Source organism: Micropterus dolomieu, linkage group LG10, assembly GCF_021292245.1.
Source record: "Micropterus dolomieu isolate WLL.071019.BEF.003 ecotype Adirondacks linkage group LG10, ASM2129224v1, whole genome shotgun sequence".
NCBI classification, from domain to species: domain Eukaryota; kingdom Metazoa; phylum Chordata; class Actinopteri; order Centrarchiformes; family Centrarchidae; genus Micropterus; species Micropterus dolomieu.
In genome coordinates, this window is record NC_060159.1 from 19,341,431 (window position 1) to 19,365,901 (window position 24,471).

The 24,471-nt window shown below is 40.6% G+C and overlaps 1 long non-coding RNA gene across 1 annotated transcript; it reads right to left on the reverse strand.

Moving 5' to 3' along the window:
- Positions 1-9,659: 9,659 nt before the first annotated feature.
- Positions 9,660-13,415, reverse strand: LOC123977935. The gene is made up of 3 exons (XR_006826805.1): positions 13,359-13,415; positions 13,181-13,277; positions 9,660-10,464 (listed from the first exon to the last, which is right to left on the reverse strand). It is a non-coding gene; the product is annotated as an uncharacterized LOC123977935 (long non-coding RNA).
- Between the last annotated feature and the right edge of the window lie 11,056 nt (positions 13,416-24,471).

Below are 24,471 nucleotides of genomic sequence, written 5' to 3' on the forward strand. Positions count from 1 at the left end.
AGGTTACAGGACTGGGTTTTCGTGCAGATGGATTGTCTTCTGACAGATAGAGACTGGCCCTCCACCTCTCTTCTTCACAGATAAATTATAGGAGGGAGCAATGAGCAAAGACAGCCAGGAGGGATTGAGTCTCTGAGAGCCGCTACTCAAAGTGCAACACCATTTATCAGTGTCAAAGCAGACAATCCATGTTAACCAAACACACAGCAAACACACCACGTTTACACATACACATAAGGACTGAAGGCAACAGGCAAAACATTCCATGTAAGATTCTTTATATAAGCAATCTTCACCAAGAAATAGACAAGGACCAGAATGGTTTGAACTGATTTTTATGTCCCCATGCAATTCATATTTTTCAAATTTCATGCTACAATAAAAACTTTGACTATCAAAGTTTAAAGAAACTAAACTGTCTTCTTGCAAAAAACTTCTGGTAATAGAAAGTTTCAGTTCAACTACAGAGTGGTATTTTTATTCAGATATTTGAATCATTATTTTCTTGAACCAGATTTTTTCCCCACATATGCATTTCATTCACACAACTACACCTACATATTAAGCAATGACCTCACAATTCTAACAAACAAAAAACCAAATAGCTGGCTTAGCCATATGGGATTGTTTGTATATAGGTCGTTTGGCAAGGCCTCCCAAAACAACATATTTTCCCGTACCAGTCCAGCCACAGGTGTACCGGACCTTAATTACGTTACATAAGTCCGGTGAAATGGTTAACATTGCAAAATGGTTGCAGAATGATTAGGTTTAGGCAACAGAACTACTTGGTTACATTTAGGAAGACATGGGTTAAAGTAAGTAGTTAAGTAAGTCATGTGACGGAAGTCAAACTCTAAACAACTCAACATTTACTTGGTTTCACATAGAACTCAAACGTCGGTCTACTGTGTGAAAGTCCTGGGTTTCACCGATCTAGCCACCTCCACTGACTTTCTAGCTCTTTATCATACATCACCTGACTTCCTCCTTTGCTACCATCATACGGCTCTAGAGGTCGCAGCCACAATAAAGGGAAATGCGGGTCATAATAACCTGCTTGAACAAACAACCTATATGGTCGTTTTTCTGGTGAGGACAGGCTGAATGAAATACTAAGCATTCTGCAGTCCTGCTCTGTGACCTCTTGTATAGCAGACAGAGCTTGATGACGGAAGGCTTTCCTCAAAATGTGTGACAGCTCAATCCTGTGTGACACACTCCTGTCTCGTTGTCTTTGTACGTCTACCTCCCTAGGCGACCGGTTGACAGCTATGCAGCAGCTACAAAAAAGCTCAGCAACCCCCCTCTGTCACACCAGTACAGCAGCCACTCCTTTCTCTTTGCCTGACACCCAAAATAGAGAGGAGGATTAAGAGACAGTGAGTGGAAACGGTAGGGAAGGAATTTCCAGACATATTGTGCAGAAAGAGGGGAAAAAAAGAGATTTTAAAGTACAGTCGCCATTGGTCTTCAGAACAGCTTTTTTTGGATTTCTTTCACATACCTCCTTAGCTGTGTGTAGTGGATGCTGGCTCTCTCGCTCTTACAGGGGTCAAGAATGTAGAAATCTAACTTCAAGTCAAAGGTTTAGTGATAAGATGAGTGTATATATATATATATATATATATGAGTATAGTTCTAGAAAACAGCATCATGGCAATTTGGATGAAATTTGCAATTTGGTTAAAAATCACGAGGCAACAGAGTTTGAACTTTAGGGGTGCATGCATCAATTTCTTGGCCACAAACATCAGACCTGGGGCCAGTATCGCGTAGTGAGATCTGTGGTTAGCTGGCTTCCCTCACAGTATCACAAAGCTGGCTGGTAGATCACAATGGTAACCTGTGCTGCGCAACTAGCCAGTTTTACAAAAGCTCTGCTGCTTACATGCAGATCACACAGACAGCACAGATAGCATTACGTTTTACAAATGAGTGCTGCTCTCTCAAATTGCAGATACATTTGCAGGTCCTACAGGGCTCTTGGTTGCTCATGCAGCGGTTGCAAGTAGGGTGCTTGTCTTGATCATTGAAACATAAAAGATTTTCATTTTGCAAATGTAGTGAAAATGAGTCCCTGCTATGGTGTAAAGTTCAGTGCATCACCATGTCTGCCTGCTGATCAATCCCGTCAAGGAGTGAGCATTCCTGCAAGATCTTAACTTCAAAGTACTGCGTTTTCAAAAAAACAGTGACATATGTAGTATCCAATACTTGCAATAATGCATTTGACTCATAACAGTTCAAAATAGCACTGTAGCAGCAACACAGAGGGTCAGTGACCTTTGGGGAGGTGTTCTACGGGGAGAGCGGTGATTGGTGGTTATGTTGGGACTGAACCCTTCTATAGAATTTGACCTCTAACCCCTTGTTTTGTTACCTCAAGATAGTACTGTACCCTTCTATGGGTTTGACCTTTTACTTTGCACACTCAAACCCTTCTATGGTACCTTACAGATACCTAAACATATCCTTATTTAGTTTAAACTTGTTCCGTTTCAAAATCATTGGATACAAGGTTATGTGACCCGTAAGGTGACGCTTATGATGAAAGATTTAGAGCCTGTTGAAGTGTCAACAGTCACCAAAGGAGTTCGGGAACAATATACTATAGTAGTCACTCCAAGAGTGAATAATACACAGAGGACATTTGTCATTTTGCCCTTGGAAATAACTAAAAGAGTTAATACCTCAACTTATGCAATTATTTTAGCAGTAACCTCGGAAAAAATGAATGTTACAACGGTGAAAACAACCATTGTACATATGACAGACACCGACAACTTTTCTGGAAGTAAAGGGTATGGTAGACGTACCTCAGAAGTCTACGTTACAGATGGAGTTTGGGGAAAAGGGTAGCAAGGTTTTAATTTTCATGTGTTATTTTGCAACAGATACTGGTTGGAGTATATGGGGATGTACAGATGGGGATTCAGATACTCAAACAAGGACAATATGAAAGGACTCTGGACGCTGCAGTGGAATACCTTCCTGTGTCTGCTTTGATATAGATATGAATACATATTTGAATGAATAATACTTACTTAACTATCATATTATTTTTGTGTTGATTGTGTAAAGACTTATACTTTCGGTTATGGGGTTAATATATGGGGACCTCAGGTTTTTTCTTTTTTCTTGATGCTTAGGGATATAGGGTCTAGGCAGGGAAAGGTTCGTTGGATGGTCCGATGGGTTGACTAGCCTGAATTTAGCCATTGTTTTGATTTTATTAAAATGGTACCTATGGTTCTATGGTACCTAACAGATACCTAAACATATCCTATATAAGCTATGTTTGATGTACAGAGAGACAGAGTGGCCATCGGGCTGGGTCACTCTCCAAGCTACTGCACTTTTATGATCAAGAACAGTGTCAAGCGGGGTTTCTTCTCAACATTATAGTTCGGACACCACACATATTTATGAGTCAGTAGAAACACCTTGCTTTCCATGATAATTATACCAGCAATAGAAGAAATGTTTGTAGCACAACCATGTGTCCAATCTATAATTTTATTAAACAGAGAGACTGTAGCTGATTTGTGCTAGTGGCCTTCTGATTTGCCTACAGCTGCAAATTAATTAGGGATTCCCTGACAGTCACTGCTTTAGTGTAGAGATATTTTAGACTCAATGAGATAATGATTCTAAATAAGAAGCATTTCCACTGTAGCCGCATGCTGTTAATTAGCTCTGAGTCAATTACAAATGCAATATTTTGGTCAGATAGATCTAATCAGACCTTATCATTTTGTTCTTTTGTTCAAGGCTTTTTTAGAATATCTATTGTTTTCCTCTCTAGCTTTGACATCAGAAATTATATTATTTTTAAATGTTTTGAAGCATTTTGCTTATTCAGAATAGACTATTCATCATGTTATCAAAGAGCACAAATATCTGTCATCATTTTCTTTTCTAATACTGGGATACAGAAGATGTTGAAATTTTTTTATAGCCACAGCCTTGCTTTTAGTATTTACGTGTTTAGATTCCTTCCATTTTAGTGTAATTAAATAGCATATACTGTATTTCAACCCGTTCTCATTCCAGGGCATCTCATATGGATGCTTTGTCAAGACCCGTAGGCGCTGCTTTTTTAACCCCCTGGGTACACTTTAGCGTCCTTTTGTACGTGTAGTGCTCCGCAATCCAAGAATAGCTATGCAACATCCAGTCAAGTTAACAAGAAAAAATATGCGACGTCCAGTTAGACCATCAAAATAAAACTAGTGGTCAACGGTGTGAAACATCGCAGTTTGGTTAGGTTAAGGCAACAAAACTACTTTGTTAGGTTTAGGAAAAGATCATGGTTTGGGTTAAAATAACTTTGTTACTTACGTGACTTAAATTACATAAGTTCAGTAACTTTCGCAGCATTACTAAAAGGAATCAACATTGATTTTTTGTTTCACATGGGAAACGAACACCGGCCTCCTCGGTGAAAGTTTGGTTTTTGTCCCACCCGTCCAACCGTTCCATCCATCCACCTGTCCACCCCACCCATCTCCTTATCTGGACTTTTCTGGTTATATATAGTAGTACTTTTAGCGTTGAACAATGTGCTGTAGGGCTTCCCTCAGTGTGTTGAATAATGATGCAAAACGGTGCCTCGTTACCACACACGCTCCAGTACCATACACACCCATGATAACGGGCTAGTATTTATGTAATAATGAGTACTCATGACTAGATTATTACATGAATATTACGTAATCATGGGTTGAACCACGTCCATCTTCAAACTCGACCTTTATTTGACTTCAGCTTCAAACATGTAAAGTTTCGTGACTGTCGTGTGTCAACGTGAGGCTATCACGTTGACATAATAAATGAAATAAACGGCTCTTGATGTGATGATGTTGTTGCCAGTGATTGGCTAGTGATTAAGAATTTCACCAGGTAACCCAGGTAAAAGAGCCAGACTAAGTTGAACTTGCTTTGTGATACAGGTTCCAGCCCTGAAGATGTCAATGTTGGAGAACTCCCCGCTAATCAGCACCCAACAATTTGTGTTGCTCACAACAGAATATTGTTTCGTTGTTTAGGCTTTGGATAGAAATAGTTCCTGACTTAGGGATAAACACCAGCAATCTGAAGTGCACAACATGTATTGAGACTGCATTGCTGAGTTGCTGACTCAGTTCCGAGGCAATTACAGTGAGGCATACAGGTTTTAAACTGTTTAGCAGCAGTTGTGTTACGTGTCTATTCATGTTTTTTTGTGAGTTTTACTTTTTAACTTCTATTACTTTTTGCCAATTCAATTTGTCTGTGTTTATCGTCCTGGGTTTTGAGAGTGTTCCACTCACTTCAAAATACATTTTTCAGTAGTTGTCTATCAGACCTTGAAACTGTTTAACTATTTAAACAATCTCCTACTTTAGAACACAATATAACAACTGTTGGATATATTTTAAAGCTGACACACTACCACTGACATCCAGCATAATGACTTGGCTGTGAAGCTGATTTTATCATTTTAATGTTCGTACAAGGAAATAACATTTTACAACACAGGGTGGTATAACGAGATGAAGTTGAAGTTCTGTTTATGCTACTCACAAAAAGCAAACATTACATACAAAATAATACACACTAGGTGGCCACATCACGGAAACAAAACTATTTTACATGGTGCAGTGCTGAGTATGAATTTAGGAGTCTCACACCCTGAGGAACGAAGCTGCTCTGAAGTCCATTTTCACTACAGCAGATACTATCTCTTGCCAGACAGCAGCAGGGTGAACAGGATACTAAAGGACACTAAAAGAAATCACGCACCCCAGCTACAGCTAGCGGGAGTGTGTGCTGTCTTTTAGTATCCTTTGGACTCCGCATAGGCACCTCACCACAGTGATATCACTGGTGCTCGGTAGACAATGATCTTCTGAGTAGTTTTAATCACCTGCTGCAGATGGGCCTGCAGATCTTACGCCAGTTTGTAATGTTTCCAGTCAGAATGCTTTCTATTGCTCTTCTGTTAAAGTTAATAAGATATTGGCACAGTATAGAAGAGAATATAACTTTTTGGTCTAAGCGAAAACACGGATGTATAGGAGGTATTCCACACTGATTGAAGAGGCTGAAAAGGACATCATAAGCACTAAGACACAAAAAGAATGTACTTTTTTAAAGATACTTTTAACATCCACAACAAAATGCTTCAGATGTTTTTCTGTGCTTTTATTGGAAGTGTTTTGGCCTTCTGCAATGCTACTGAAAAAGTCTGTTAGGAAAACAGTAACAACGGCCAGTAAACTATTAGGGATTAAGTTATCAAGTATGGAATGTATCCCCCCCTCCTGCACTATCCTCAACCACAAGATGAAACTAGTAAATATTATAACATTAACAACTTTGCGCATTAACCACTTAATTTCCTGCATTCTGAACATATTTTCTGCACCTATTTATTTATATGAAGGGAAACAAAATTAAGGTGACAGGTAAAAATTCAATATATAATGGAGTAATCAGCTTTTGGACAATGCACATTTGTTTCTTCTATATTTCAGTTGCACTTTTCTTATCGTTTCATTTGTTATTCAACATTTCTTGTTGCAAGCTGTTTTTCAGAACATTTTTAACAAAAGCTTTCAAAATGTGATGGAGAGATTCTGATACTGACTTGTCGCAGCATCAACAGTGTAAATGACACCTATCTTTCAATACTGTCCTGCCCCATCCAGGCTGTGATTGGTCGGTTCACAATAAGTGACACTGACGAGCTATATTCAGCACATGGCTGCTTGAGAGGCACACAAGCTTCAAGTCTCTCTCTGCCGACAGAGTTCAACAGGCAGGCGAGAACGGGAACAGGTGAGCGTCACGTCGCGCCCAGAGAACCTGATATGGAGAGGGCAGAGGAGAGTACCGGCAGCTTGGCGTTGTCCCGGTACACCATAGAGAAAAATGTCGAGGTGCCGGTACTGTGTACCGGTGCGTTCCGGCCCACTTCAAGCACTGTCTGTTGGTTATCTCTGTGCTATATGATGACATGCCGAGGTGGTTGTGGTGCAAACCTTGATTGATTGATTGATGTCAGGTTCTCTGTGACTCAGGAACCTAAAACTGTTCATCTGTTCCACCTCAGTTCCACTGATGTAGACAGGGTGCATGTCTCGGCCTTCTGTTTACCTAAAATCAACAATCAGTTCCTTGCTTTTGCTGATGTCGAGCAGTAGGTTGTTCTCTGTGCAGCGCTCTGCAAGATTGTTGATTTCCTCCCAATATGAAGTCTCATCGTGGTTTGAAATCCAGCCGATGATGGTGATGTCAGCAAACTTCACAGCAGGGGTTGCAGGTATGTGTGTACAGCGTGAACAGGAGGGATGTGAGCACACAACCCTAGGGGGCTCTGGGGCTGAGCACCAGAGTGGAGGAGGTGTGACTGCCAATCTGAACTGTCTGTTTATGAGAGAGTACAATATCCAGTTGCAGTGTGTGGTACTCAATCTGTAGGTTCTGAAAGCAAACTGGTGACGTTCCAGGCTGCCTGGGAAATTGTTCTTTATGCGCAGAACAGGTTTCTCAAAGCACTTGATCAGAATCGGGGTGAGTGCCACACAGTCATTCAGACAAGTCTCAGACTTTTTTGAGACATGGATTAAAACTGGTGGGAACACTCTCCTGTGACAGTGATATATTAAAAATGTCTGTAATAACATCAAGTACACAGCCAGGAATGTTACCAGGCCCAGCTCATTTATTCATGCTCACTCTTAGCAGGATTCTTCTCACATCTGCTGTGAACACTGACAGAAACGGTCCTCATACCATACAGGTGATTTTAATTGTTTTGGTTGATTAGTCCTCTCATCAAGATTGTATGTATTGATTGTGCTTGATTTACCTCTCCTGTTAACTTTGTTGCACATCTTAAGCAAAATACACATCATTTGTACACAGTGTGAGGTGCAGTTCCAATGATGGTCTGCTTTCAACCTGAGTGGGAGTACGTGGCCTTTAAAGGGGAATTAAAATTTCAGTCAGTATCCTCTGTGTCGCCGGTGTTTGTTTTTTATACTTACTTGGACAACATTGTGAAATTACCAAAAAGGAAAAAACTTTTCTAAAAACTGTAATATCACTTCATATCAGCCACACATGGACTTAACCAGCTGGAGGTGGCAACATTGTTAGCTGTTTGCACCATATGTGATTTGAGCACCCTCTGCCTCCCAACCCTCTCCATTTACTCTGTGATTAAAGCCCCTCTCCAGTGCATTTTGACATTTCTATGATATTTCATATTTTTCTGAGTCATTTCCTTACAATGTTGATTACCCCACATAGTTCGCCAAATATTTTTTGACAAATGGCTTCATTTTGTGCTCAAAGTTGAAAAGGTTGCATAGTTGTTAAAACGGGGTTGTGATGTAGGATTATAGTAATTCCATAAGTCATATGTCATTCTCCAAGATTGTGCAGGCGCACAGTCATGCCTCATTAAAAAACTGTCACGCCTCGTTAAGTCAGAGCATCAAACTGAAACATCGTTGTGAGCTAGCTAACCAATTTATCTTGTAATTTACTTAGAACTTACAGTAGGTATGACTGTGTCTGATTGTTGGTTTGTCTTTCTAGTTTAGTTAGCCAGGTGTAGTTATTGCATAAAGTTAGCCAACAGAGGGTCTTCATTTAATTTTTTTAGTTTCGTCCTCTTGGTTCAGTGTGCTGTTCATTTTCATTATGACATTTGTGCGTGCGTTGTTGGAGGACAGAAAACGCATCGCACTTTCACCTGCCACCATCTTACGTTACAGTCTGCAACATGCATTTTACTGACGGTCGTTTTACCAACGCATAAAGTAAAGTAAGCGCACCATAAAACGTAGTGGGACTTTTCGTGTGCAGTGTGTGACAGGACCATCGACTGTATGATTGATAACAGCTGATACGAGCACATTAGTTTCTATCATGGGTAAGTAATAGCTACTGCTGCCAGACAGTAAAGTGTACTAAACTTTACAGTGTAGTGATGTTAACACACCATATCATTAGTGAACACTCTAGCCGGTCAGTTTTTGGTTGTCATGGTAATTACGTCCGACTATTAATCGCACCCCCATTCTCTGTTTGAGAGAAAACGTTAACCAAAAACAGCAGTTTAAACTTGCTGGAGGGGGGCTTTAAGTATTTACCTTGTGTTGTGATTAAAATTGCAGGGTAAGGCACAAAGTGCTGTTTCAGGACTACCCACTGCTGCAAGTTTTAATCATTTGGTGATTTGCCACCACAACTGGTCCCATGAAAGAAATGCTATTGCTGGCTAGACCCCTCTTTTTAGTCAGTCATTGGCAGTTTAGTGGGAATTCGTGCTATTGAAGCATTTTTTGTAGGGGAAGTTAGCCCATTTTGGCTTTCAGTTTGAGAGGAATACAATCTTGAATGAATGTTGTAAGGAGACTGACTTAAATCAAGCTAAATGGTGTATAATCATTGATATGTTGGCTAAATAGGGAGGAAAATCCCTGTAACAGTGGACTAATATACAGGATGAAATGCTGCAGTCAATAACACACCATGTAGGTGTGTTTCCTAGCAACACCAGCCCTCAGATGCCTGTCAATCACAGACATGGTAAATGCCAATTGAGAGGCCTTAACCTCAGCCACTGTTCTCCTTTTTAAAAAAATGAAAAATATGCATAGTAGCATCATTAAAGTATATTTTCTGACAAAGAGTGAGGAGACTTCAAATTTCTGACAAATTCAGAAGACTTTAATGGGTGCACACTGATTTCCTGTTGCAGAACTTGCTGTTGACAAGATGTTAAATGAGACCCATGCTGTGTCTGAGCCACAATTCAAATGTAATTGTCTAAACTTACATTTACAAAACCTACAAAATATTAAGAAGAGATACCATTCTAATTATATATTAAATTTGTTAAGTGTATTCAGTCACTCTAAGATGAACCTTTACTGAAATTTAAAAGTGTGCTGTACTTTATAACTTAATGGACCATCATTTTCACAGAACTCCATCGATGGAAATCCATTTTCTGTGAATCAGAGATTCAGCAGTACCAGCAAGGAGCGGCTTTGATTGACCATCAAGGGATAACAGGGGTCCACTGGCACTTCAGAGAAAGACTAATAAGGACTTGTGGTCCAGGCAGCCATTGTAGACAACATCCCCTCTTCAAACACTAAATGGGTTTTATTGGCAGGTTGCTGTCATTCAGCAGGAAGGAGAGCTGTTTAAGCACACTGCTGGAGGGATACTGCAGTGTCAAAGTCATTCACGATTTGATTTCTGGGTCCCGGTTCAGAAAAGCGTCCAATTGGGAATCACTTATGAAGTGTCTGATGATAACAAGTGAGGCCGAGGCTTCTATCAGGAGCAGACAGATTCGCGCTTGAAGCCTGAGTCCAAATGCAAACCCTTTTCTGCTCAGAGGGAGACTGAATCCAAGCCACTGGCATTATAGACCGTTGGCTTGAGGGTTCATCACTTGTGGATGGCATGAAACAGAAAGGGAAATGCAGAGGTAATTGATCGAGAGGACAGAAGAATGCACGACACTGAAAAAAAGAGACCTGAACAAGGAGAAAATCTGTACGAGCCCATGGCACATTCTGGTACAAACAAAGGATAATTAGGTTATATGAAGAAAAACAAAAAAAACAGTAATGTCTTAGTCCAAGAAAAACTGTTCACTGCAATCATGTATACACTAGTTCCTTGATTTGAAACCACGCTGATTTGTTCCTTCGATCTGCATTAAAATCCCACAGCAAAAAAAATAAGTTGTTGGATTTCTCCTCAAGACAGCAACAGATTCTAACCATGTTTCTTCCTATGATAAACTTTAACATAGGAGGAGTTCACAGAGTTTTATAGTCCTTTATCCAAATGTGATATTGGTGAATTGTCATGGTGATGGATCTAATCGGTCTAACGTGCGAGCTCATTAGTAGTTATTCTAATCATAGCACTTCTAGGACTTCTTGCCCATGCGGTCTTAAAAGTGAAGCATGAAAATGTATTCTTTAACGCTTAAGTGATCAAATCATAACAGCTATTGATCTCACTTTGTACTGGATTAAGTGAATCTTAAGTGACAAGCGGTATTTTTTTCCCTTTCCTGTTCTCGAATCTACAGCATCTGTCGATCTTGGTGTATTTCAAAGTCGATCAAAAAGCATTTCAGGGTCGTTTGTTCATTTTTACCAATCAAATCAGTCTTCCAGAGATGAGTTGCTGTCTTACAGGACTTCTACTTCAAAGTGATCACTTCCTGCTTCTCTAGTTTGACATGTGAAAGTAAAGTGTGTAAGATTTAGTGGCATCTAGTGGTGAGGTTGCGAATTGCAACCAACTGTCTAGTCTACCGCTCAACCAGTATGGCTGACACAGGACAAAACTCAGACAGCAAAGAGTAGCAAGTCAAGAAATTACGTTTCTTTTAGATATATTAAGAAGTTATATTTACTTAATTATTTAGTAAAATCATTTGTTATTGCGACTTGGCCACTGACAGATAACATAGAAAATGAAAGCCAAGAGTGAGTAACATTGTCACCGTTTTTGCAACATAGTCCATTATAAGCCACATAATAGATTGTGGAATGGAAGTTTATAAAAAAGCATTTAGTGGTTTAGTGGTTAGCTCTTTAGTGGTTTTGCCAACAAAATAAAAGTGCAAAACATGTACCCAACGTGGGATCAAACACAACATTCCAGGTGAGTGTATTGCACATTACTGACTGAGCTAACCAATCAAATTATCTGAGGGAGTACATATTATGTCTTATATTCTCACCCACCACCTAATGACTAAAAAGACTGCTGCACTTCAAAACTTATTTGCCTTCTTCGAAACGTATGTATTCAACGTAGTGATGAGCATCTACCAGAGATGCTCACAAGTCTTTGAGCTAGAGTCCAAGTCAAGTCTCAAGTCTCTCGTGGTTATTACGAATGTTGTATCACCTGCTGTGTTCAATCCAGGTTGCTAATAAAACTGCATAGCTATAAGGAATTCTGTAACCTGCTTTTCATTCACAGAGTACAACCATGTAATGTACTATGCAATTATTGGTTTAATACTGCAAGTCAACACTCTGACTCTTAAACCCAGTGTAACGTTAAATAAAACTGATGTTGCATAATCAACAAATCTGTATTTTTAACTTAACAGCACAACAATGCAGCCTAATGTACAATGCATCTACAATTAATGACAACTTATAAACTACTGTAAGTAAACAAACCCTGTTGATTTTCAAACCCAGTCTAAAGTTAACTGAATAAAACCGTAAAGTCAAATGGTCAACAATAAAGCTGTAACCTGTTTTTAACTTACAGAGCACAAGCATGTTATTTGCAATGCAGTTAATGACAGCTTAAACTACTGTAAGTCAGCACACCCTGCAGACTCTCAAACCAGTGTAATGTTATAACTAAATAAAACTGTAAGGCTACATGAACAATAAACCTGTAACCTCTTTCCAGCCAACGGCAATAATTAAGGTGATGGCATAGACTGTATGGGTGATGGCAGCCAGCGGGACGTAAATAATTACGCTAATCGACTACCACAAGTTTGGAAAGTGAACAAAAGCTCGTTCATCTTTTCATAACGAACGACAGTCGGAGTAAACCTCTTGTAGGTCGTAGCTAAAGCAAGAAGCAAGCTAACGTTAGATGGCCAATGCTGAGCTAAACATGTTTACTCACCACAGGTTACTAACCTATTTGCGTTCAGCAATTCTTTGTTTGGGTCTTGTTGTATGAAGTTTTAAAGCCAAAGTTTATAATGAATGGCTCAGCAGCTGCCACTGTTTGTTGTCCTCTCACGTGCGGCCGCACGCAGCAAATGTTACGTAGGCAGGTTATAGGTAACGGAGTGAGGGAATAACAGCAAGCTCATCAGAAGTTTCCTAAGAAATAAACATTGTTCACGAGTCCCACACCTCAAGTCCGAATCAAGTCTGAAGTCACGGGGTGTGCGACTTAAGTCGCACTCGAGTCCGAGTCTCTGACTCGAGTCCCCATCTCTGGCATCTACACTGCCAGAATTCAACAAGAAGAACGTAGTGATGAAATGCAAAACAGCAGCTGACAACCTACAATTAAAAACCACATACATATTAGCAACAGCTTTATAAAAGTAATAGATGTTCAGTTATCATCCCCTACTTGTTGCTCATTAAGCTTCTCATACCTTAACACACAGTGCTCTGTGTAGGACAACACATCACGCCACTCCAGACAGGGAACCTTGGAATCAGCCAAACTACATGAAACACGCGGGCAGCAGACTGCCGCAAAACATACAACCTCAGTCATTGGGAAACCACAATGCAAACATAAGACAGGTTCGTTTTAACTGAATCACCTACCTAAACATCACAGAGGGTTACATGTGGCAACCTACAGGCAGGTAAAAGGCAAAAAGGCAGACATGATAACACAGCTGCCTTAAATAAGCTCTGCTAATGAGGGGGTTTGCTCTGGGTGGAGCTAATTTGATGCTCTAGAGGTGCGTTCAAGAGCAGCTAAACACCTGTGGGTCTGCATAGAAGTACACACCAATATAGCAGCAACAGCTCAGCAACAGACTTGCAGGGGTGCCAAAACTTTTTTTTAAAGACAAAGGTTTCAAAGAGGATTAGGACGGTGTGATGGTTGTAGAGGTAAGCTGGCAGGTTAAGAACAGGTATAGCAATAGTGGTCCTGTTGCCGTGTGGTGTAGCTGAAGGCGTGGGAAACACTGGAATGATGAGGAGATTGTCAGCAGTTGTGTCAGATTGCCAGCTGTCCTAGGAAAGCCACACCCAGTCACACACACACATACACACACTCACACATACTCATTCACAAAAGGCCACAAAGAGAAAGAGACACAAAATACACAAGAAAATCAAAGAAAAACCCTTGGAGTCACGGATGGACCCATCATCCATTGGAGGCCAATCCCCACCTGGAACGAGCCCAACTTACTGCCAAGAGTCCGTGCATAGCTCTCGCTTTGGACGCACAGGGCCTTTAAAACGAATGGACTATGACAGCCATTTCACATACATGGTAAATGAACAGTACTTGTATAGCATTTTTCTTGTCTTCTGACCACTCAAAGTGTTTTTCATCACACTCATACACTGATGGCAGTGGCTCCCATGCGAACTGCTCATCAGATGGATTCAAACACGCATATATCTAGCCCATGGACACTGGCTACGTTCACACTGCAGGCCTTAATACTCAATTCCTGTGTGTGGAGTCAACTGTTCATCAGAGTGATAAAGGAGGTTGCATTTCAAAAAATCTGACCTGTATCTGATTTGGACCACATATGAACAGGAAAAGATCCGATGTGTTCCTTGGGCTGTTCACACTGTAGAAAGTCTGATCTGAGTCACATATGACCAAAAAAAAAAATCAGATTTAGGTCACTGCAGTCTGAACATAGCTTATGAAATGAAGACTGGAGGAGCCAAGGATCGACTCACCAACCATCTGATTAGTGGATAGCCCACTCTACCTCCTGAGCCACAGCTGCCCCAAGCTCCTTTCATTCATTCATGAAAGCTGTATTTGATGGCCGCCTGGCTGTCTGACCTGAATTTGCCATTTGGTGCCTCCGACTGAGAAACAAGACAAAGAATCGTGAATAAACTGATGGACGAGAGACAGATAGCCAGGGATAGATGTGACTGAATTGTTGATTTAAGCACATCACATGGAGGAGTTCGGATAGATAGAGAGATGTAAAGGAGGGAGAGGGGCGATGCAAAGAGACATGCCAGTCTTGGAAATGCTTGCATCACAGCTGGAAGTCCATCAGAGCTAAAGAGATGAGGCACTTTTGAAACGAACCCAAGGGAGACAGGCTGGAGAGAGGGAGTCAAAGAAACAAGATGTGTTGCAAGATGACGCGAGGTCAAACGGATGAGCACGACTGGAATATGTAACTAAGAAAAGTTGTGTTTGGCATCTTCAAAAGTTGTTTAGTCAGCTTTTATATGAACATGTCATTCCAGAGAAGAAGTGTGCTCAGAGAAAACTCTGCAAAGACCAGCAGCACTCCTTTCCAAAGTGAAAATCTAGTGTAAAGCCTTTCAGTTTCTCTTCCTTGCTTGAGGACGTTGCTTAAAATGAGTGTTCAGGCCATACAGAAACAGCACTGACCATTTTTGAAAAAAAAAAAAAACATTCCAAGCAGCACTGCGGCCTTGTCACTACTGAACACCACTTATCCTGACTTAACGCCATGTTGAGCCTTGTCAAGCACCTCTAGTCCTCGTCTGAGTGTCTCTGGGGCTGTGATTGGAGTGTCAGGCCGAAGCACAGCTAAGCACTGCGTAAGTGGCTATCTGGTGCTCCATTTGGGAACACTTAAGACTCTCCCTCCGCTAATTACGTAACACTAATTAGCTTGCGGGTAGAATCCAGTAAATGCCTAATTGTCTATTGACATTATGCAATGAGCTGCAACAAAACCCTCTATCTCAGTTACCGTATCGCCTCAACAGCAAAATATATAGGCTGCTGAAAGTGTCCGTCTTTGGGGTTTGAGCAGTCACAAACACAAGCACACAATGGAAAGAGAATGCGAATATTCATATTAAGTATTCCATTCATGACTTTCAAAGTCAGCGGAGATGTGAAAGACTCTAGTCTGTCAGAGTTAGGCAGAAATATTGTCACTGTCTCTTTTTTTCTGGCTCTCTCTGTCTCTGTTTGTCTTTGTTCCTTTTTCAAATCCAACTTAAATGAGCTTTACTGAAGTGAAATATTCGCTTTTGAGCAACAAAAATAACAATATGAAGTTAATGAACGATACTGAATTGCCACAAGACAAAGGCACAACAAGACATAAAAATGATAAACAATAACAAACACTCACTCCACTATTCTGCAGCAGATCCCATGAGCATTTCCAGGATCCTCAAAAGCTTGCGCTGTCGGGAACAAACGGAACATATATTGTATAGATTGTGCTCTTCTAGCTTTGGTACAAAGCACACATTCAGTACGTCAGTGTGTGTATTGTAGCAACAACTGGCCCTTCTGCAAGGAAACCTCGCTCTCTCGGGTCACCAAACTCCGGCGCCCTTAGTGCAATATGACTTCAGTTACCACTTGGGAAACTAGCTTGTTATCAGGGGTGATAACAAGCTACTTTCAATACTGGCCTGACCCTATTAAATTTCTAACTCCAGGTTGAAAAGTTTCCTAGGCAACCATTTCAATCCTCTCTTACTTTAGATTCCAGAGAGTAGGACACTGGACTCATAATATGGAATGAGTTCCTTAAAAGGCCAGTTCTCTGGGTATCTGTAATGAGGTGTGTAGGTTTAGGCAGTGTGGATGTTAAAGTAAGTAAATACTAACTTACCAGTCCAGAAGAGGGGAAGAAAATGAAGACAAATTGGAAAAGCCTTTTAGTTTCCTTTTGGGGCGTTCACCCAAAGAGAAACGTATTTATTAAAAAAACTAATGCTAAAGTGTTTACAAAGTTCTCACAAAAATTCTCTGTAACATCCTAGGCTCCACCTGGGACCTTCAGGCAGTAGGCTCCTCCCCTTTTAAAAAAGGAGTGCCTCTTCTTCCTCACCAGTGACCTTTTAAACTAAGTGCACAAAAAGAAAAATAATTAACAGCAGAGCAAATCTTCTATATACAACCAAAGTCAAATCATATCAACTACCAGTCAGCTACTTAATTAAAGAAAAACACCTCTTTCTCAAACAATGGCTGTATTTGAAACCGCCTACTATACTAGTAGTATGTACTGTTTTGGCCTAAATGTAGTATGTAGTATGCAGTATGCAAACAAAAGCAAAATCTCCAGTATGCCAAAAATACCCGGATGGCGTACTGATCTGGGAAAAATCTCCAGTATGCATCAGACCAGTCTACCTCACGTACTGTTTCCCATAATGCAACGCGCTACAACTGTAACAACAGCTGGTCTTCTCTTTAGAAGACAACAACAGAACTTGTTTTACAATTTCCACACGCTATTTCATCACTAAATCCACTTCTAAGGTCACTAAAGAGGAGGTCAGGTACAAGAGATGAAGAGATGTAGGGCTTATTGAAGAAATAAAGAGTATCTCAAATTAAACATCTTTCTTACTTAACATTTGAGCTTAAGCAGTTAACGATTATCACTCTTAAAGCAAAGGCAAATCATTTTACTATATGGCTTCTATATGTGTCAGGCAGTCAAACAGTTTCTATGAAGGCCCCCCACGAACCAGAACCAGTTGCTTCCAGCGTCCTTTTCTTCACATTTATCTCATTCTCACAACAGTAATATGTAGGTTACTAATATTCTCAAGGTTTTGGTTATAATAAGAATTAACGCACCAACAGCAGTAATTGATACATGTTATTTATGCTTTTAATCCAGTCCCTCTGCTTTGCAGGTGGAACATTTGAAGGATCAGCAGCAGCTCAGTGAATGGTCAGTTTTTCAAGGTAGAATTCACTAAAAGTAGTCATTTTGGGCCTCTTTTGATGTTGCAAGCAAACTGAGGACATAGCAGATGCATCACGGTGGTTTGATGTGGCACTTGAAGCTTTTAGTGTGCTTATGAAAACAACAAATGCCACCTTTGAGAGCTTTTCCCTGTTTTATTTTGGTACTGTATAGGATGGGAAATTGCTGTTAATTCAAAGTTTAATCAGACTCATTCAGGGAATACATCCTGTTCAGACAGACTCCCTCAATGTTATATTATCAGAGGAATAACCGAGAGCTTCAAGTACTGTGTCTAATCTAATAAATTCTAGTCTGAAATCAAGACATTTGTTTCTGTCTTTATAAAATGACAGACACATGAATATTACAAAGGTTTATATCTGCCTTACAGTGTACAGGTAGAAAAAAACTAAATTCTGTAATGAGAAAACATAAGCCTCCTGTAAGCTAAAAGCCTCTAAGGGTCATGAAATGTTACTGAAATATTTAAACACATCTACCAATGACATGCTAACTAGCTGATGACTATTTCTGATACAGGCCGCTGTGGGAATATATGTTTTATGTTGCTGTTGCGGTCATATCAGTTGTTTTCTAAGAAAATCCTTCCTGCTGTCAAGTTGTTGTTTTTTTCATCACAATAACACAAAGATGCTGTGAATCAAATTCAGCGAGAGCCGCAAAGGAACAGATTCAGGCGATAATGTGCTGAGTCGACTGTTAGCTGACAGGATTTAACGTTATATAAACAGTGCCTTCTGTCAGACAAACTATTTTTTGGCACCAACACTTAACATGTTGACTTTTCTGTTTACACCAACTTCACACAAATAAACTATGCAATACAGCAGCGGACATCTATTAACACGAACATAATGAACGCTGCCATTATAGGTTGCTAAAGACCTTTATTCTGACACCATCCTCTGACCAATTATTACATTAACTTCACCATGACTGCGAAAGATTAAAAAACAACTCAACTTTTATCCAGCTAACAGTTTTTTCTTTACAATGAACATTAAAGCTACAGCCTCACAGAGCAGCTAGGGTGGCCATTATCTAAAATAATGAATTTTAATTGAGTTTGATATTGAAACAATGTAAACACCTAACCAACACTAATTACTTACCGGAAACCAAACCTTTTCAAGTTGTGGTGAAACAGTAAGGCCTGAGATGGATTCTTATGAAAACACATAATTGTAATTATTCAAATTAAAAAGACTTTGCATTGTTGGCAGACAATGACATTTTGCGCAGCTTTGCACAATAATTTGACTTACTTTTATGAATTAAATCAAGTGCAAATTATGTATGACACGCCCACCAGACTCAAAAGGAGGCGTCAGCTCACATTGTAGATACTGTTAAAATGAGTCCCGATTAGGAACCCATAGAAAGGATCCCTTAAAATTTTTGTAAAATTATTTTGAATTTTGTTTCTCTGGACTTGAACTACCCTGATAAATCTGTCATGTTCTTTTGACAGGAAATTATAGGTTAGCATTGAAGTGTAAAAGTATAAACATGGATGTGTAGAATTTTACCAGTTTTGAGCACAACCTACACAGCCAGAAAGTATTTAGTCAGCCACTGATTGTGCAAGTTCTCCTACTTAGAAAGATGAGGTCTGTAATTTTCATCATAGGTACACTTCAACTATGAGAGAAAAAATAAAAATAAAAATCCAGGAAGTCACATTGTAGGATTTTTAAAGAATGTATTTGTAAATTATGGTGGAAAATAAGTATTTGGTCAATAACAAAAGTTCAACTCAATACTTTGTAACATAACCTTTGTTGGCAATGACAGAGGTCAAATGTTTCCTGTAAGTCTTCAGCAGGTTTGCACACACACACTGTAGCTGGCATTTTGGCCCATTCCTCCATGCAGATCTCCTCTAGAGCAGTGATGTTTTGGGGCTGTTGCTGGGCAACATGGACTTTCAACTCCCTCTAAAAATTTTCTATGGGGTTGAGGTCTGGAGACTGGCTAGGCCACTCCAGGACCTTGAAATGCTTTTTAACGGAGCCACTCCTTTGTTGCCCGAGCGGTGTGTTTAGGATTATGGTCATGCTGGAAGACCCAGCCACGTTCAGCCACGATCTTCAAGGCTCTCACTGTTGGGAGGTTTTGGCTTAAAATCTCACGATACATGGCCCTGTTCATTCTTCTATGAACACAGATCAGTTTTTCTGTCCCCTTTGCAGAAAAACAGCCCCAAAGCATGAGGTTTCCTCCCCCATGCTTCACAGTAGGTATGGTGTTCTTGGGATGCAACTCTGCATTCTTCTTCCTCCAAATACGACGAGTTGAGTTTTTACCAAAGAGTTCTATTTTGGTTTCACCTGTCAACATGATATTCTCCCAGTCCTATTCTGGATCATCCATATGCTCTCTGGCAAACTTCAGACGGGCCTGGACATGTACTGGCACTGCAGGATTTGAATCCCTCTCAGCGTAGTGTGTTACTGATGGTAGCCTTTGTTACTTTGGTCCCAGCTCTCTGCAGGTCATTCATCAGGTCCCTCCGTGTAGTTCTGGGATTTTTGCTCACCGTTCTCATGATCATTGACCCCACGGGATGAGATTTGCGTGGAGCCCCAGATAGAGGGAGATTATCAGTGGTCTTGTACGTCTTCCATTTTCTTACAATTGCTCCCACAGTTGATTTATTCACACCAACCTGCTTGCCTATTGTAGATTCACTCTTCCCCACCTGGTGCAGGTCTACAATTTTCTTCCTGGTGTCCTTTGACAGCTCTTTGGTCTTGGCCACAGTTGACTTTGGAGTCTGACTGTGGACAGGTGTCTTTTATACAGATAACGAGTTCAAACAGGTGCCATTAATACAGGTAACGAGTGGAGGACAGAAGAGCTTCTTAAAGAAGAAGTTACAGGTCGGTGAGAGCCAGAAATCTTGCTTGTTTGTGGGTGACCAATTACTTATTTTCCACCATGATTTTACAAATAAATTCTTTAAAAATCCTACAATGTGATTTCCTGGATTATTTTTCTCATTTTGTCATTCATAGTTGAAGTGTACCTATGATGAAAATTACAGACCTCTCTCATCTTTCTAAGTAGGAGAACTTGCATCAGTGGCTGACTAAATAGTTTTTGGCCCCACTGTAACTGCAGTATGTTCAAGTTTTAAAACATGTTTGCTAGAAAAGACATTTTCACCAAATTCCTTAGCATGGGAGGGTCTATTAAATCTTACATTACTTTAATTAATTTAAGTGGAAAACTTTTGGTGCCTTTGAGAGTGAAAATGAAATCTTATTTATTAATAAATGTGTCTCCACACACCCCTAAAATGCTTTCCCCCCATTCCTCATCTAAAATACATCGACAGGAAAGTTGGTTGTAGGCACATTGAGATAATATTGTTTACATGTTGAAAAATGCCATATAATTAACGTTGTATAAGGGTCATGTCCATCTGCAATAATTTTATTATATAATTTCCACCCTTAACCATCAAGCAACCTTTCTGACCACAACTCAACTTTTGTTACCATTAGGTTGTGAAAGCCAGCATTTCAAGATAAAAGCAGTTGTCTGTTACACACTTAGTTTTCACTAAGTAAAACCACTGATGTTGTCTATTTTATCCACCCTTCCATCTGTTTTTTTCTGTGTGCATGTTTCATCAAAGATTATTTAAATGAGAAGATGTCAATCTGGGAGTTCTGAAGCTCTTATGCGGAAGCACTAATTAGAACGTTTGGACTATATAGAAAGAAAAAGGATCATATCGTAGTAAACACATAGCTACTCTCCAGCACTAGATTACATTTTACTCCTTTTCCTGTTACCTTGCCGGCTAGCCTCTAAGGAGAATCAAGCGTTTTCATGCTGTAGACATGCAGAGTACAAAAGAAAATGTGTTTTTCATTTCACCTCAAACCTAATTCTAATTCATTGTGTGCTTTCAGATACTTCCCAGGACTCCTATCATTCACTATGGCACAAACTTATATAACACTGTTGTCTAAGGAATGATATTCTAGGGAATTATTGACATTTCAATTGAAGCCGTCTGGTTTGCCTAAGGGTGTTGAAAGATAAAGGAAAGTGCAACTTTGCTTCTTGCTTTGCATGACCACCTGTGTCCCGATCCCCGTGTGAAGAGTGACAAAGAGGTGACATGTGAGGAGAGTTTTGCCCGGATACAGCAGCATGAGTGGAGAGCTGATTTTGACAGCACCATTATTAATTCATTGGCGTGTTCATGAATCTTATCTATTGCAGTTTTTTTTCAAAGCTCAAAAGCCTCCTTCTTGGTTGGCATGTGTGTGAGCAGGCGCATATGTGTGTGTGTGTGTGTGTGTGTGTGTGTGTGTGTGTGTGTGTGTGTTTATGAATGTCCATGTGTATTTACTTCTAAAATACAAACACAGCAGCTCTGCAGAACCCGCAGGAGATTTACATCTATGCAGGTATTTTCAAGGTGTTGAGGGCCCAGTGAGAGTACTCCTTTGTGCGTTTATGTGTGTGTATGCTCATGCAGATGTGTGTCCAGTGTGTGTATATACTCCATAGACATAATACATCTATATCACAGTAGTCGTAGTAGGGATCTTCTTTTTGTGTGTGTGTGTCTGTGCAGAGGTTGTGAAGCCGCAGGTGTTTTGTCACAGTTTGTCAGGTTTGTCACCCACCCTCAGGCAGTACCTACTGGTCATTCTGCACAACTCAGAACTGACAGTCCTCCTTCCTTTGATATCAAGTACCAACTCCTCAGCACAGAGCACCACCACACAGAGGGGATTTCTGGTAAGATGAGTGGTGTATTAAGTTTAGAAATTTACCCTGAAGCCTTACCATTTCACTGCAGAATGCACACCGCTAAACACTCACATAAACACACATATGCGTACACCGGGGCCCCTCACTTTAAACTATGGTAATAATTCAAAGTAATTACCAGTGAGAGGTGTCTGAAAACTCCCTTTAAAGCAGCTTTTTTCTGCCAAACACCAGCTCACAGACATAATTACTGCAAGCACTCAAGGTACATTAATACTGGAAGGCTGAAAAGATTCACACACACAAGTATGCATACTGTGTATATGCATTCAATTAACATATTTTGTTTTTATATATGATAGTCTGGTGTGTCTTTTATGCAAAGACACAAAGTAAATGGTTGAGTAAAGCTCCGATATTGGCAGCAGGTATGGCAGCTGCATGTCAAAGGGGTTGCCATGGTGACTGGGCACAGTCAGCTCAGCCATCCCCTCCCTCCCTCTCTGTGTCTCTCCCTCACTTCATCTCTTTCGCTCACTTTTTGTGTTCCTGTTTATTTAGTCTTTTAGCAGTGGAAGGCGTTGTTTTACTGTTGTGGCCTTGTGGTCATAGCCAGTGAAAGCTTCAGGGCAGAACATTTGTAGACCTTTAAGGAGCAACATGATACTGATCATTAATGTACAGGAACACGCCATCTCCATCCCATTCCTACTGAGATGACAACTCTGTGGGAAAGTGTCACTGGCTGTGGCATTATGCCTTCATGTCATGATGCCTTTTTCCCTCAGAGCACCATAATTTGGGGAAAAAAGACCAGCGCAAGCTCAGAGCAGATAATCACATCCTGACAAGAGAAATTATCATGTTCAGCAGCAGGGCAGGGCACTTGTTTGTCTGTGACACAAATGTCACTGTGCTTTCTGCTGCCCAGCCAACATGCTGGGGTCATCAGGTGCCTCTGTGTTAATTGCTTTGCCATGGACTTTGCGATTCCCACACGGTGCAGCACTCCTTTAAAACCTCCTGACATCGTGGTCAGCACAGCTCTATATCCTCAGGGAGTTTACAAAGCCCCTGGTTGCCTGGCTAAAACTCACTGCCTGATTCCGAGCTGGCCTTCACCCACATCATGTACGCAAAGGCTTCCTTTCCTCCACTGTATACACTGGCCTGTCATTAATTCTATTCACCATGGTCTTTAACCTGCTCGTTAACACAGTCGATTAGTGCAGAAGAGCTAGGACAAGCTAGGATGTGGCAGAGTATAATGGCTAAATGTCAGCCATATTCTCTCTGCAGTGTGAGCCCGTAATGAGAGCGAGGGAGCTCTGAAAATAGGAGCTATTGCTTGTAATGGGAGTCTCACGCAATGACTCAATGGGTTCTTTGTCTTGCTGAGCTCGCATACAGGAGCACGGTGACACACATGGGCACGCACACTCACACTGACGTTTAGATAGATAGCCCCACACACACATGCACTTGCATAGATTTTCATTTCCACTCTCACAATGAGTGCTGGAGTGCACACACAGTGACTCAGAAAGTCACACACAGAAATGAAACGACACACATTCATTTAGTGAGCACACACACTCAAATATACCACGCAATACACATACTTTGAGTACATGAACCCTATTATGCACAGCTCCCTCACAACATCATATTAACGCAGCTCGCATAATCTCTCCAAATTTTTTCCTCTCGTAAAGAAGGGTGCAGCATGCTAAGAGAGGTCTTTCTTCTTTTACAAATGAGGCTGTGGCTTACAGAGGCCAGTGGGGAAGAACAGAAAGGTACAGAGAACTACCACAGAGAGTCTTCTGGAGCAGAATGCGTGGTACAGCTAGTCAGCCAGCCAGCGCATGCCGTCACTCCAATGTTGCTAGTGTCTACAGACAGCACAGTGTGTACCAAAACAGTCCTCTGTGCCTCTGAGACATAATTTGCACCTTGTGGACCCACTACATAAAAATGTTTGGAAATGTGGTACAATGTTTTAGAGCACCAACAAAATCAGTCCTTTGAAAAGCTGCCCAGAGGATTAACGTCAGATCTACTGTCAGAATATGGCCTTGTATTGGGAGACTTTATGAAAAAACACCCTTATTTTTAGCAATGGTGGCCTCACAGAGAATCAGACGCCCCTATCCCAACTGGATTACTGATATACAGTGAGGAAAATAAGTATTTGAACACCCTGCTATTTTGCAAGTTCTCCCACTTAGAAATCATGGAGGGGTCTGAAATTGTCATCGTAG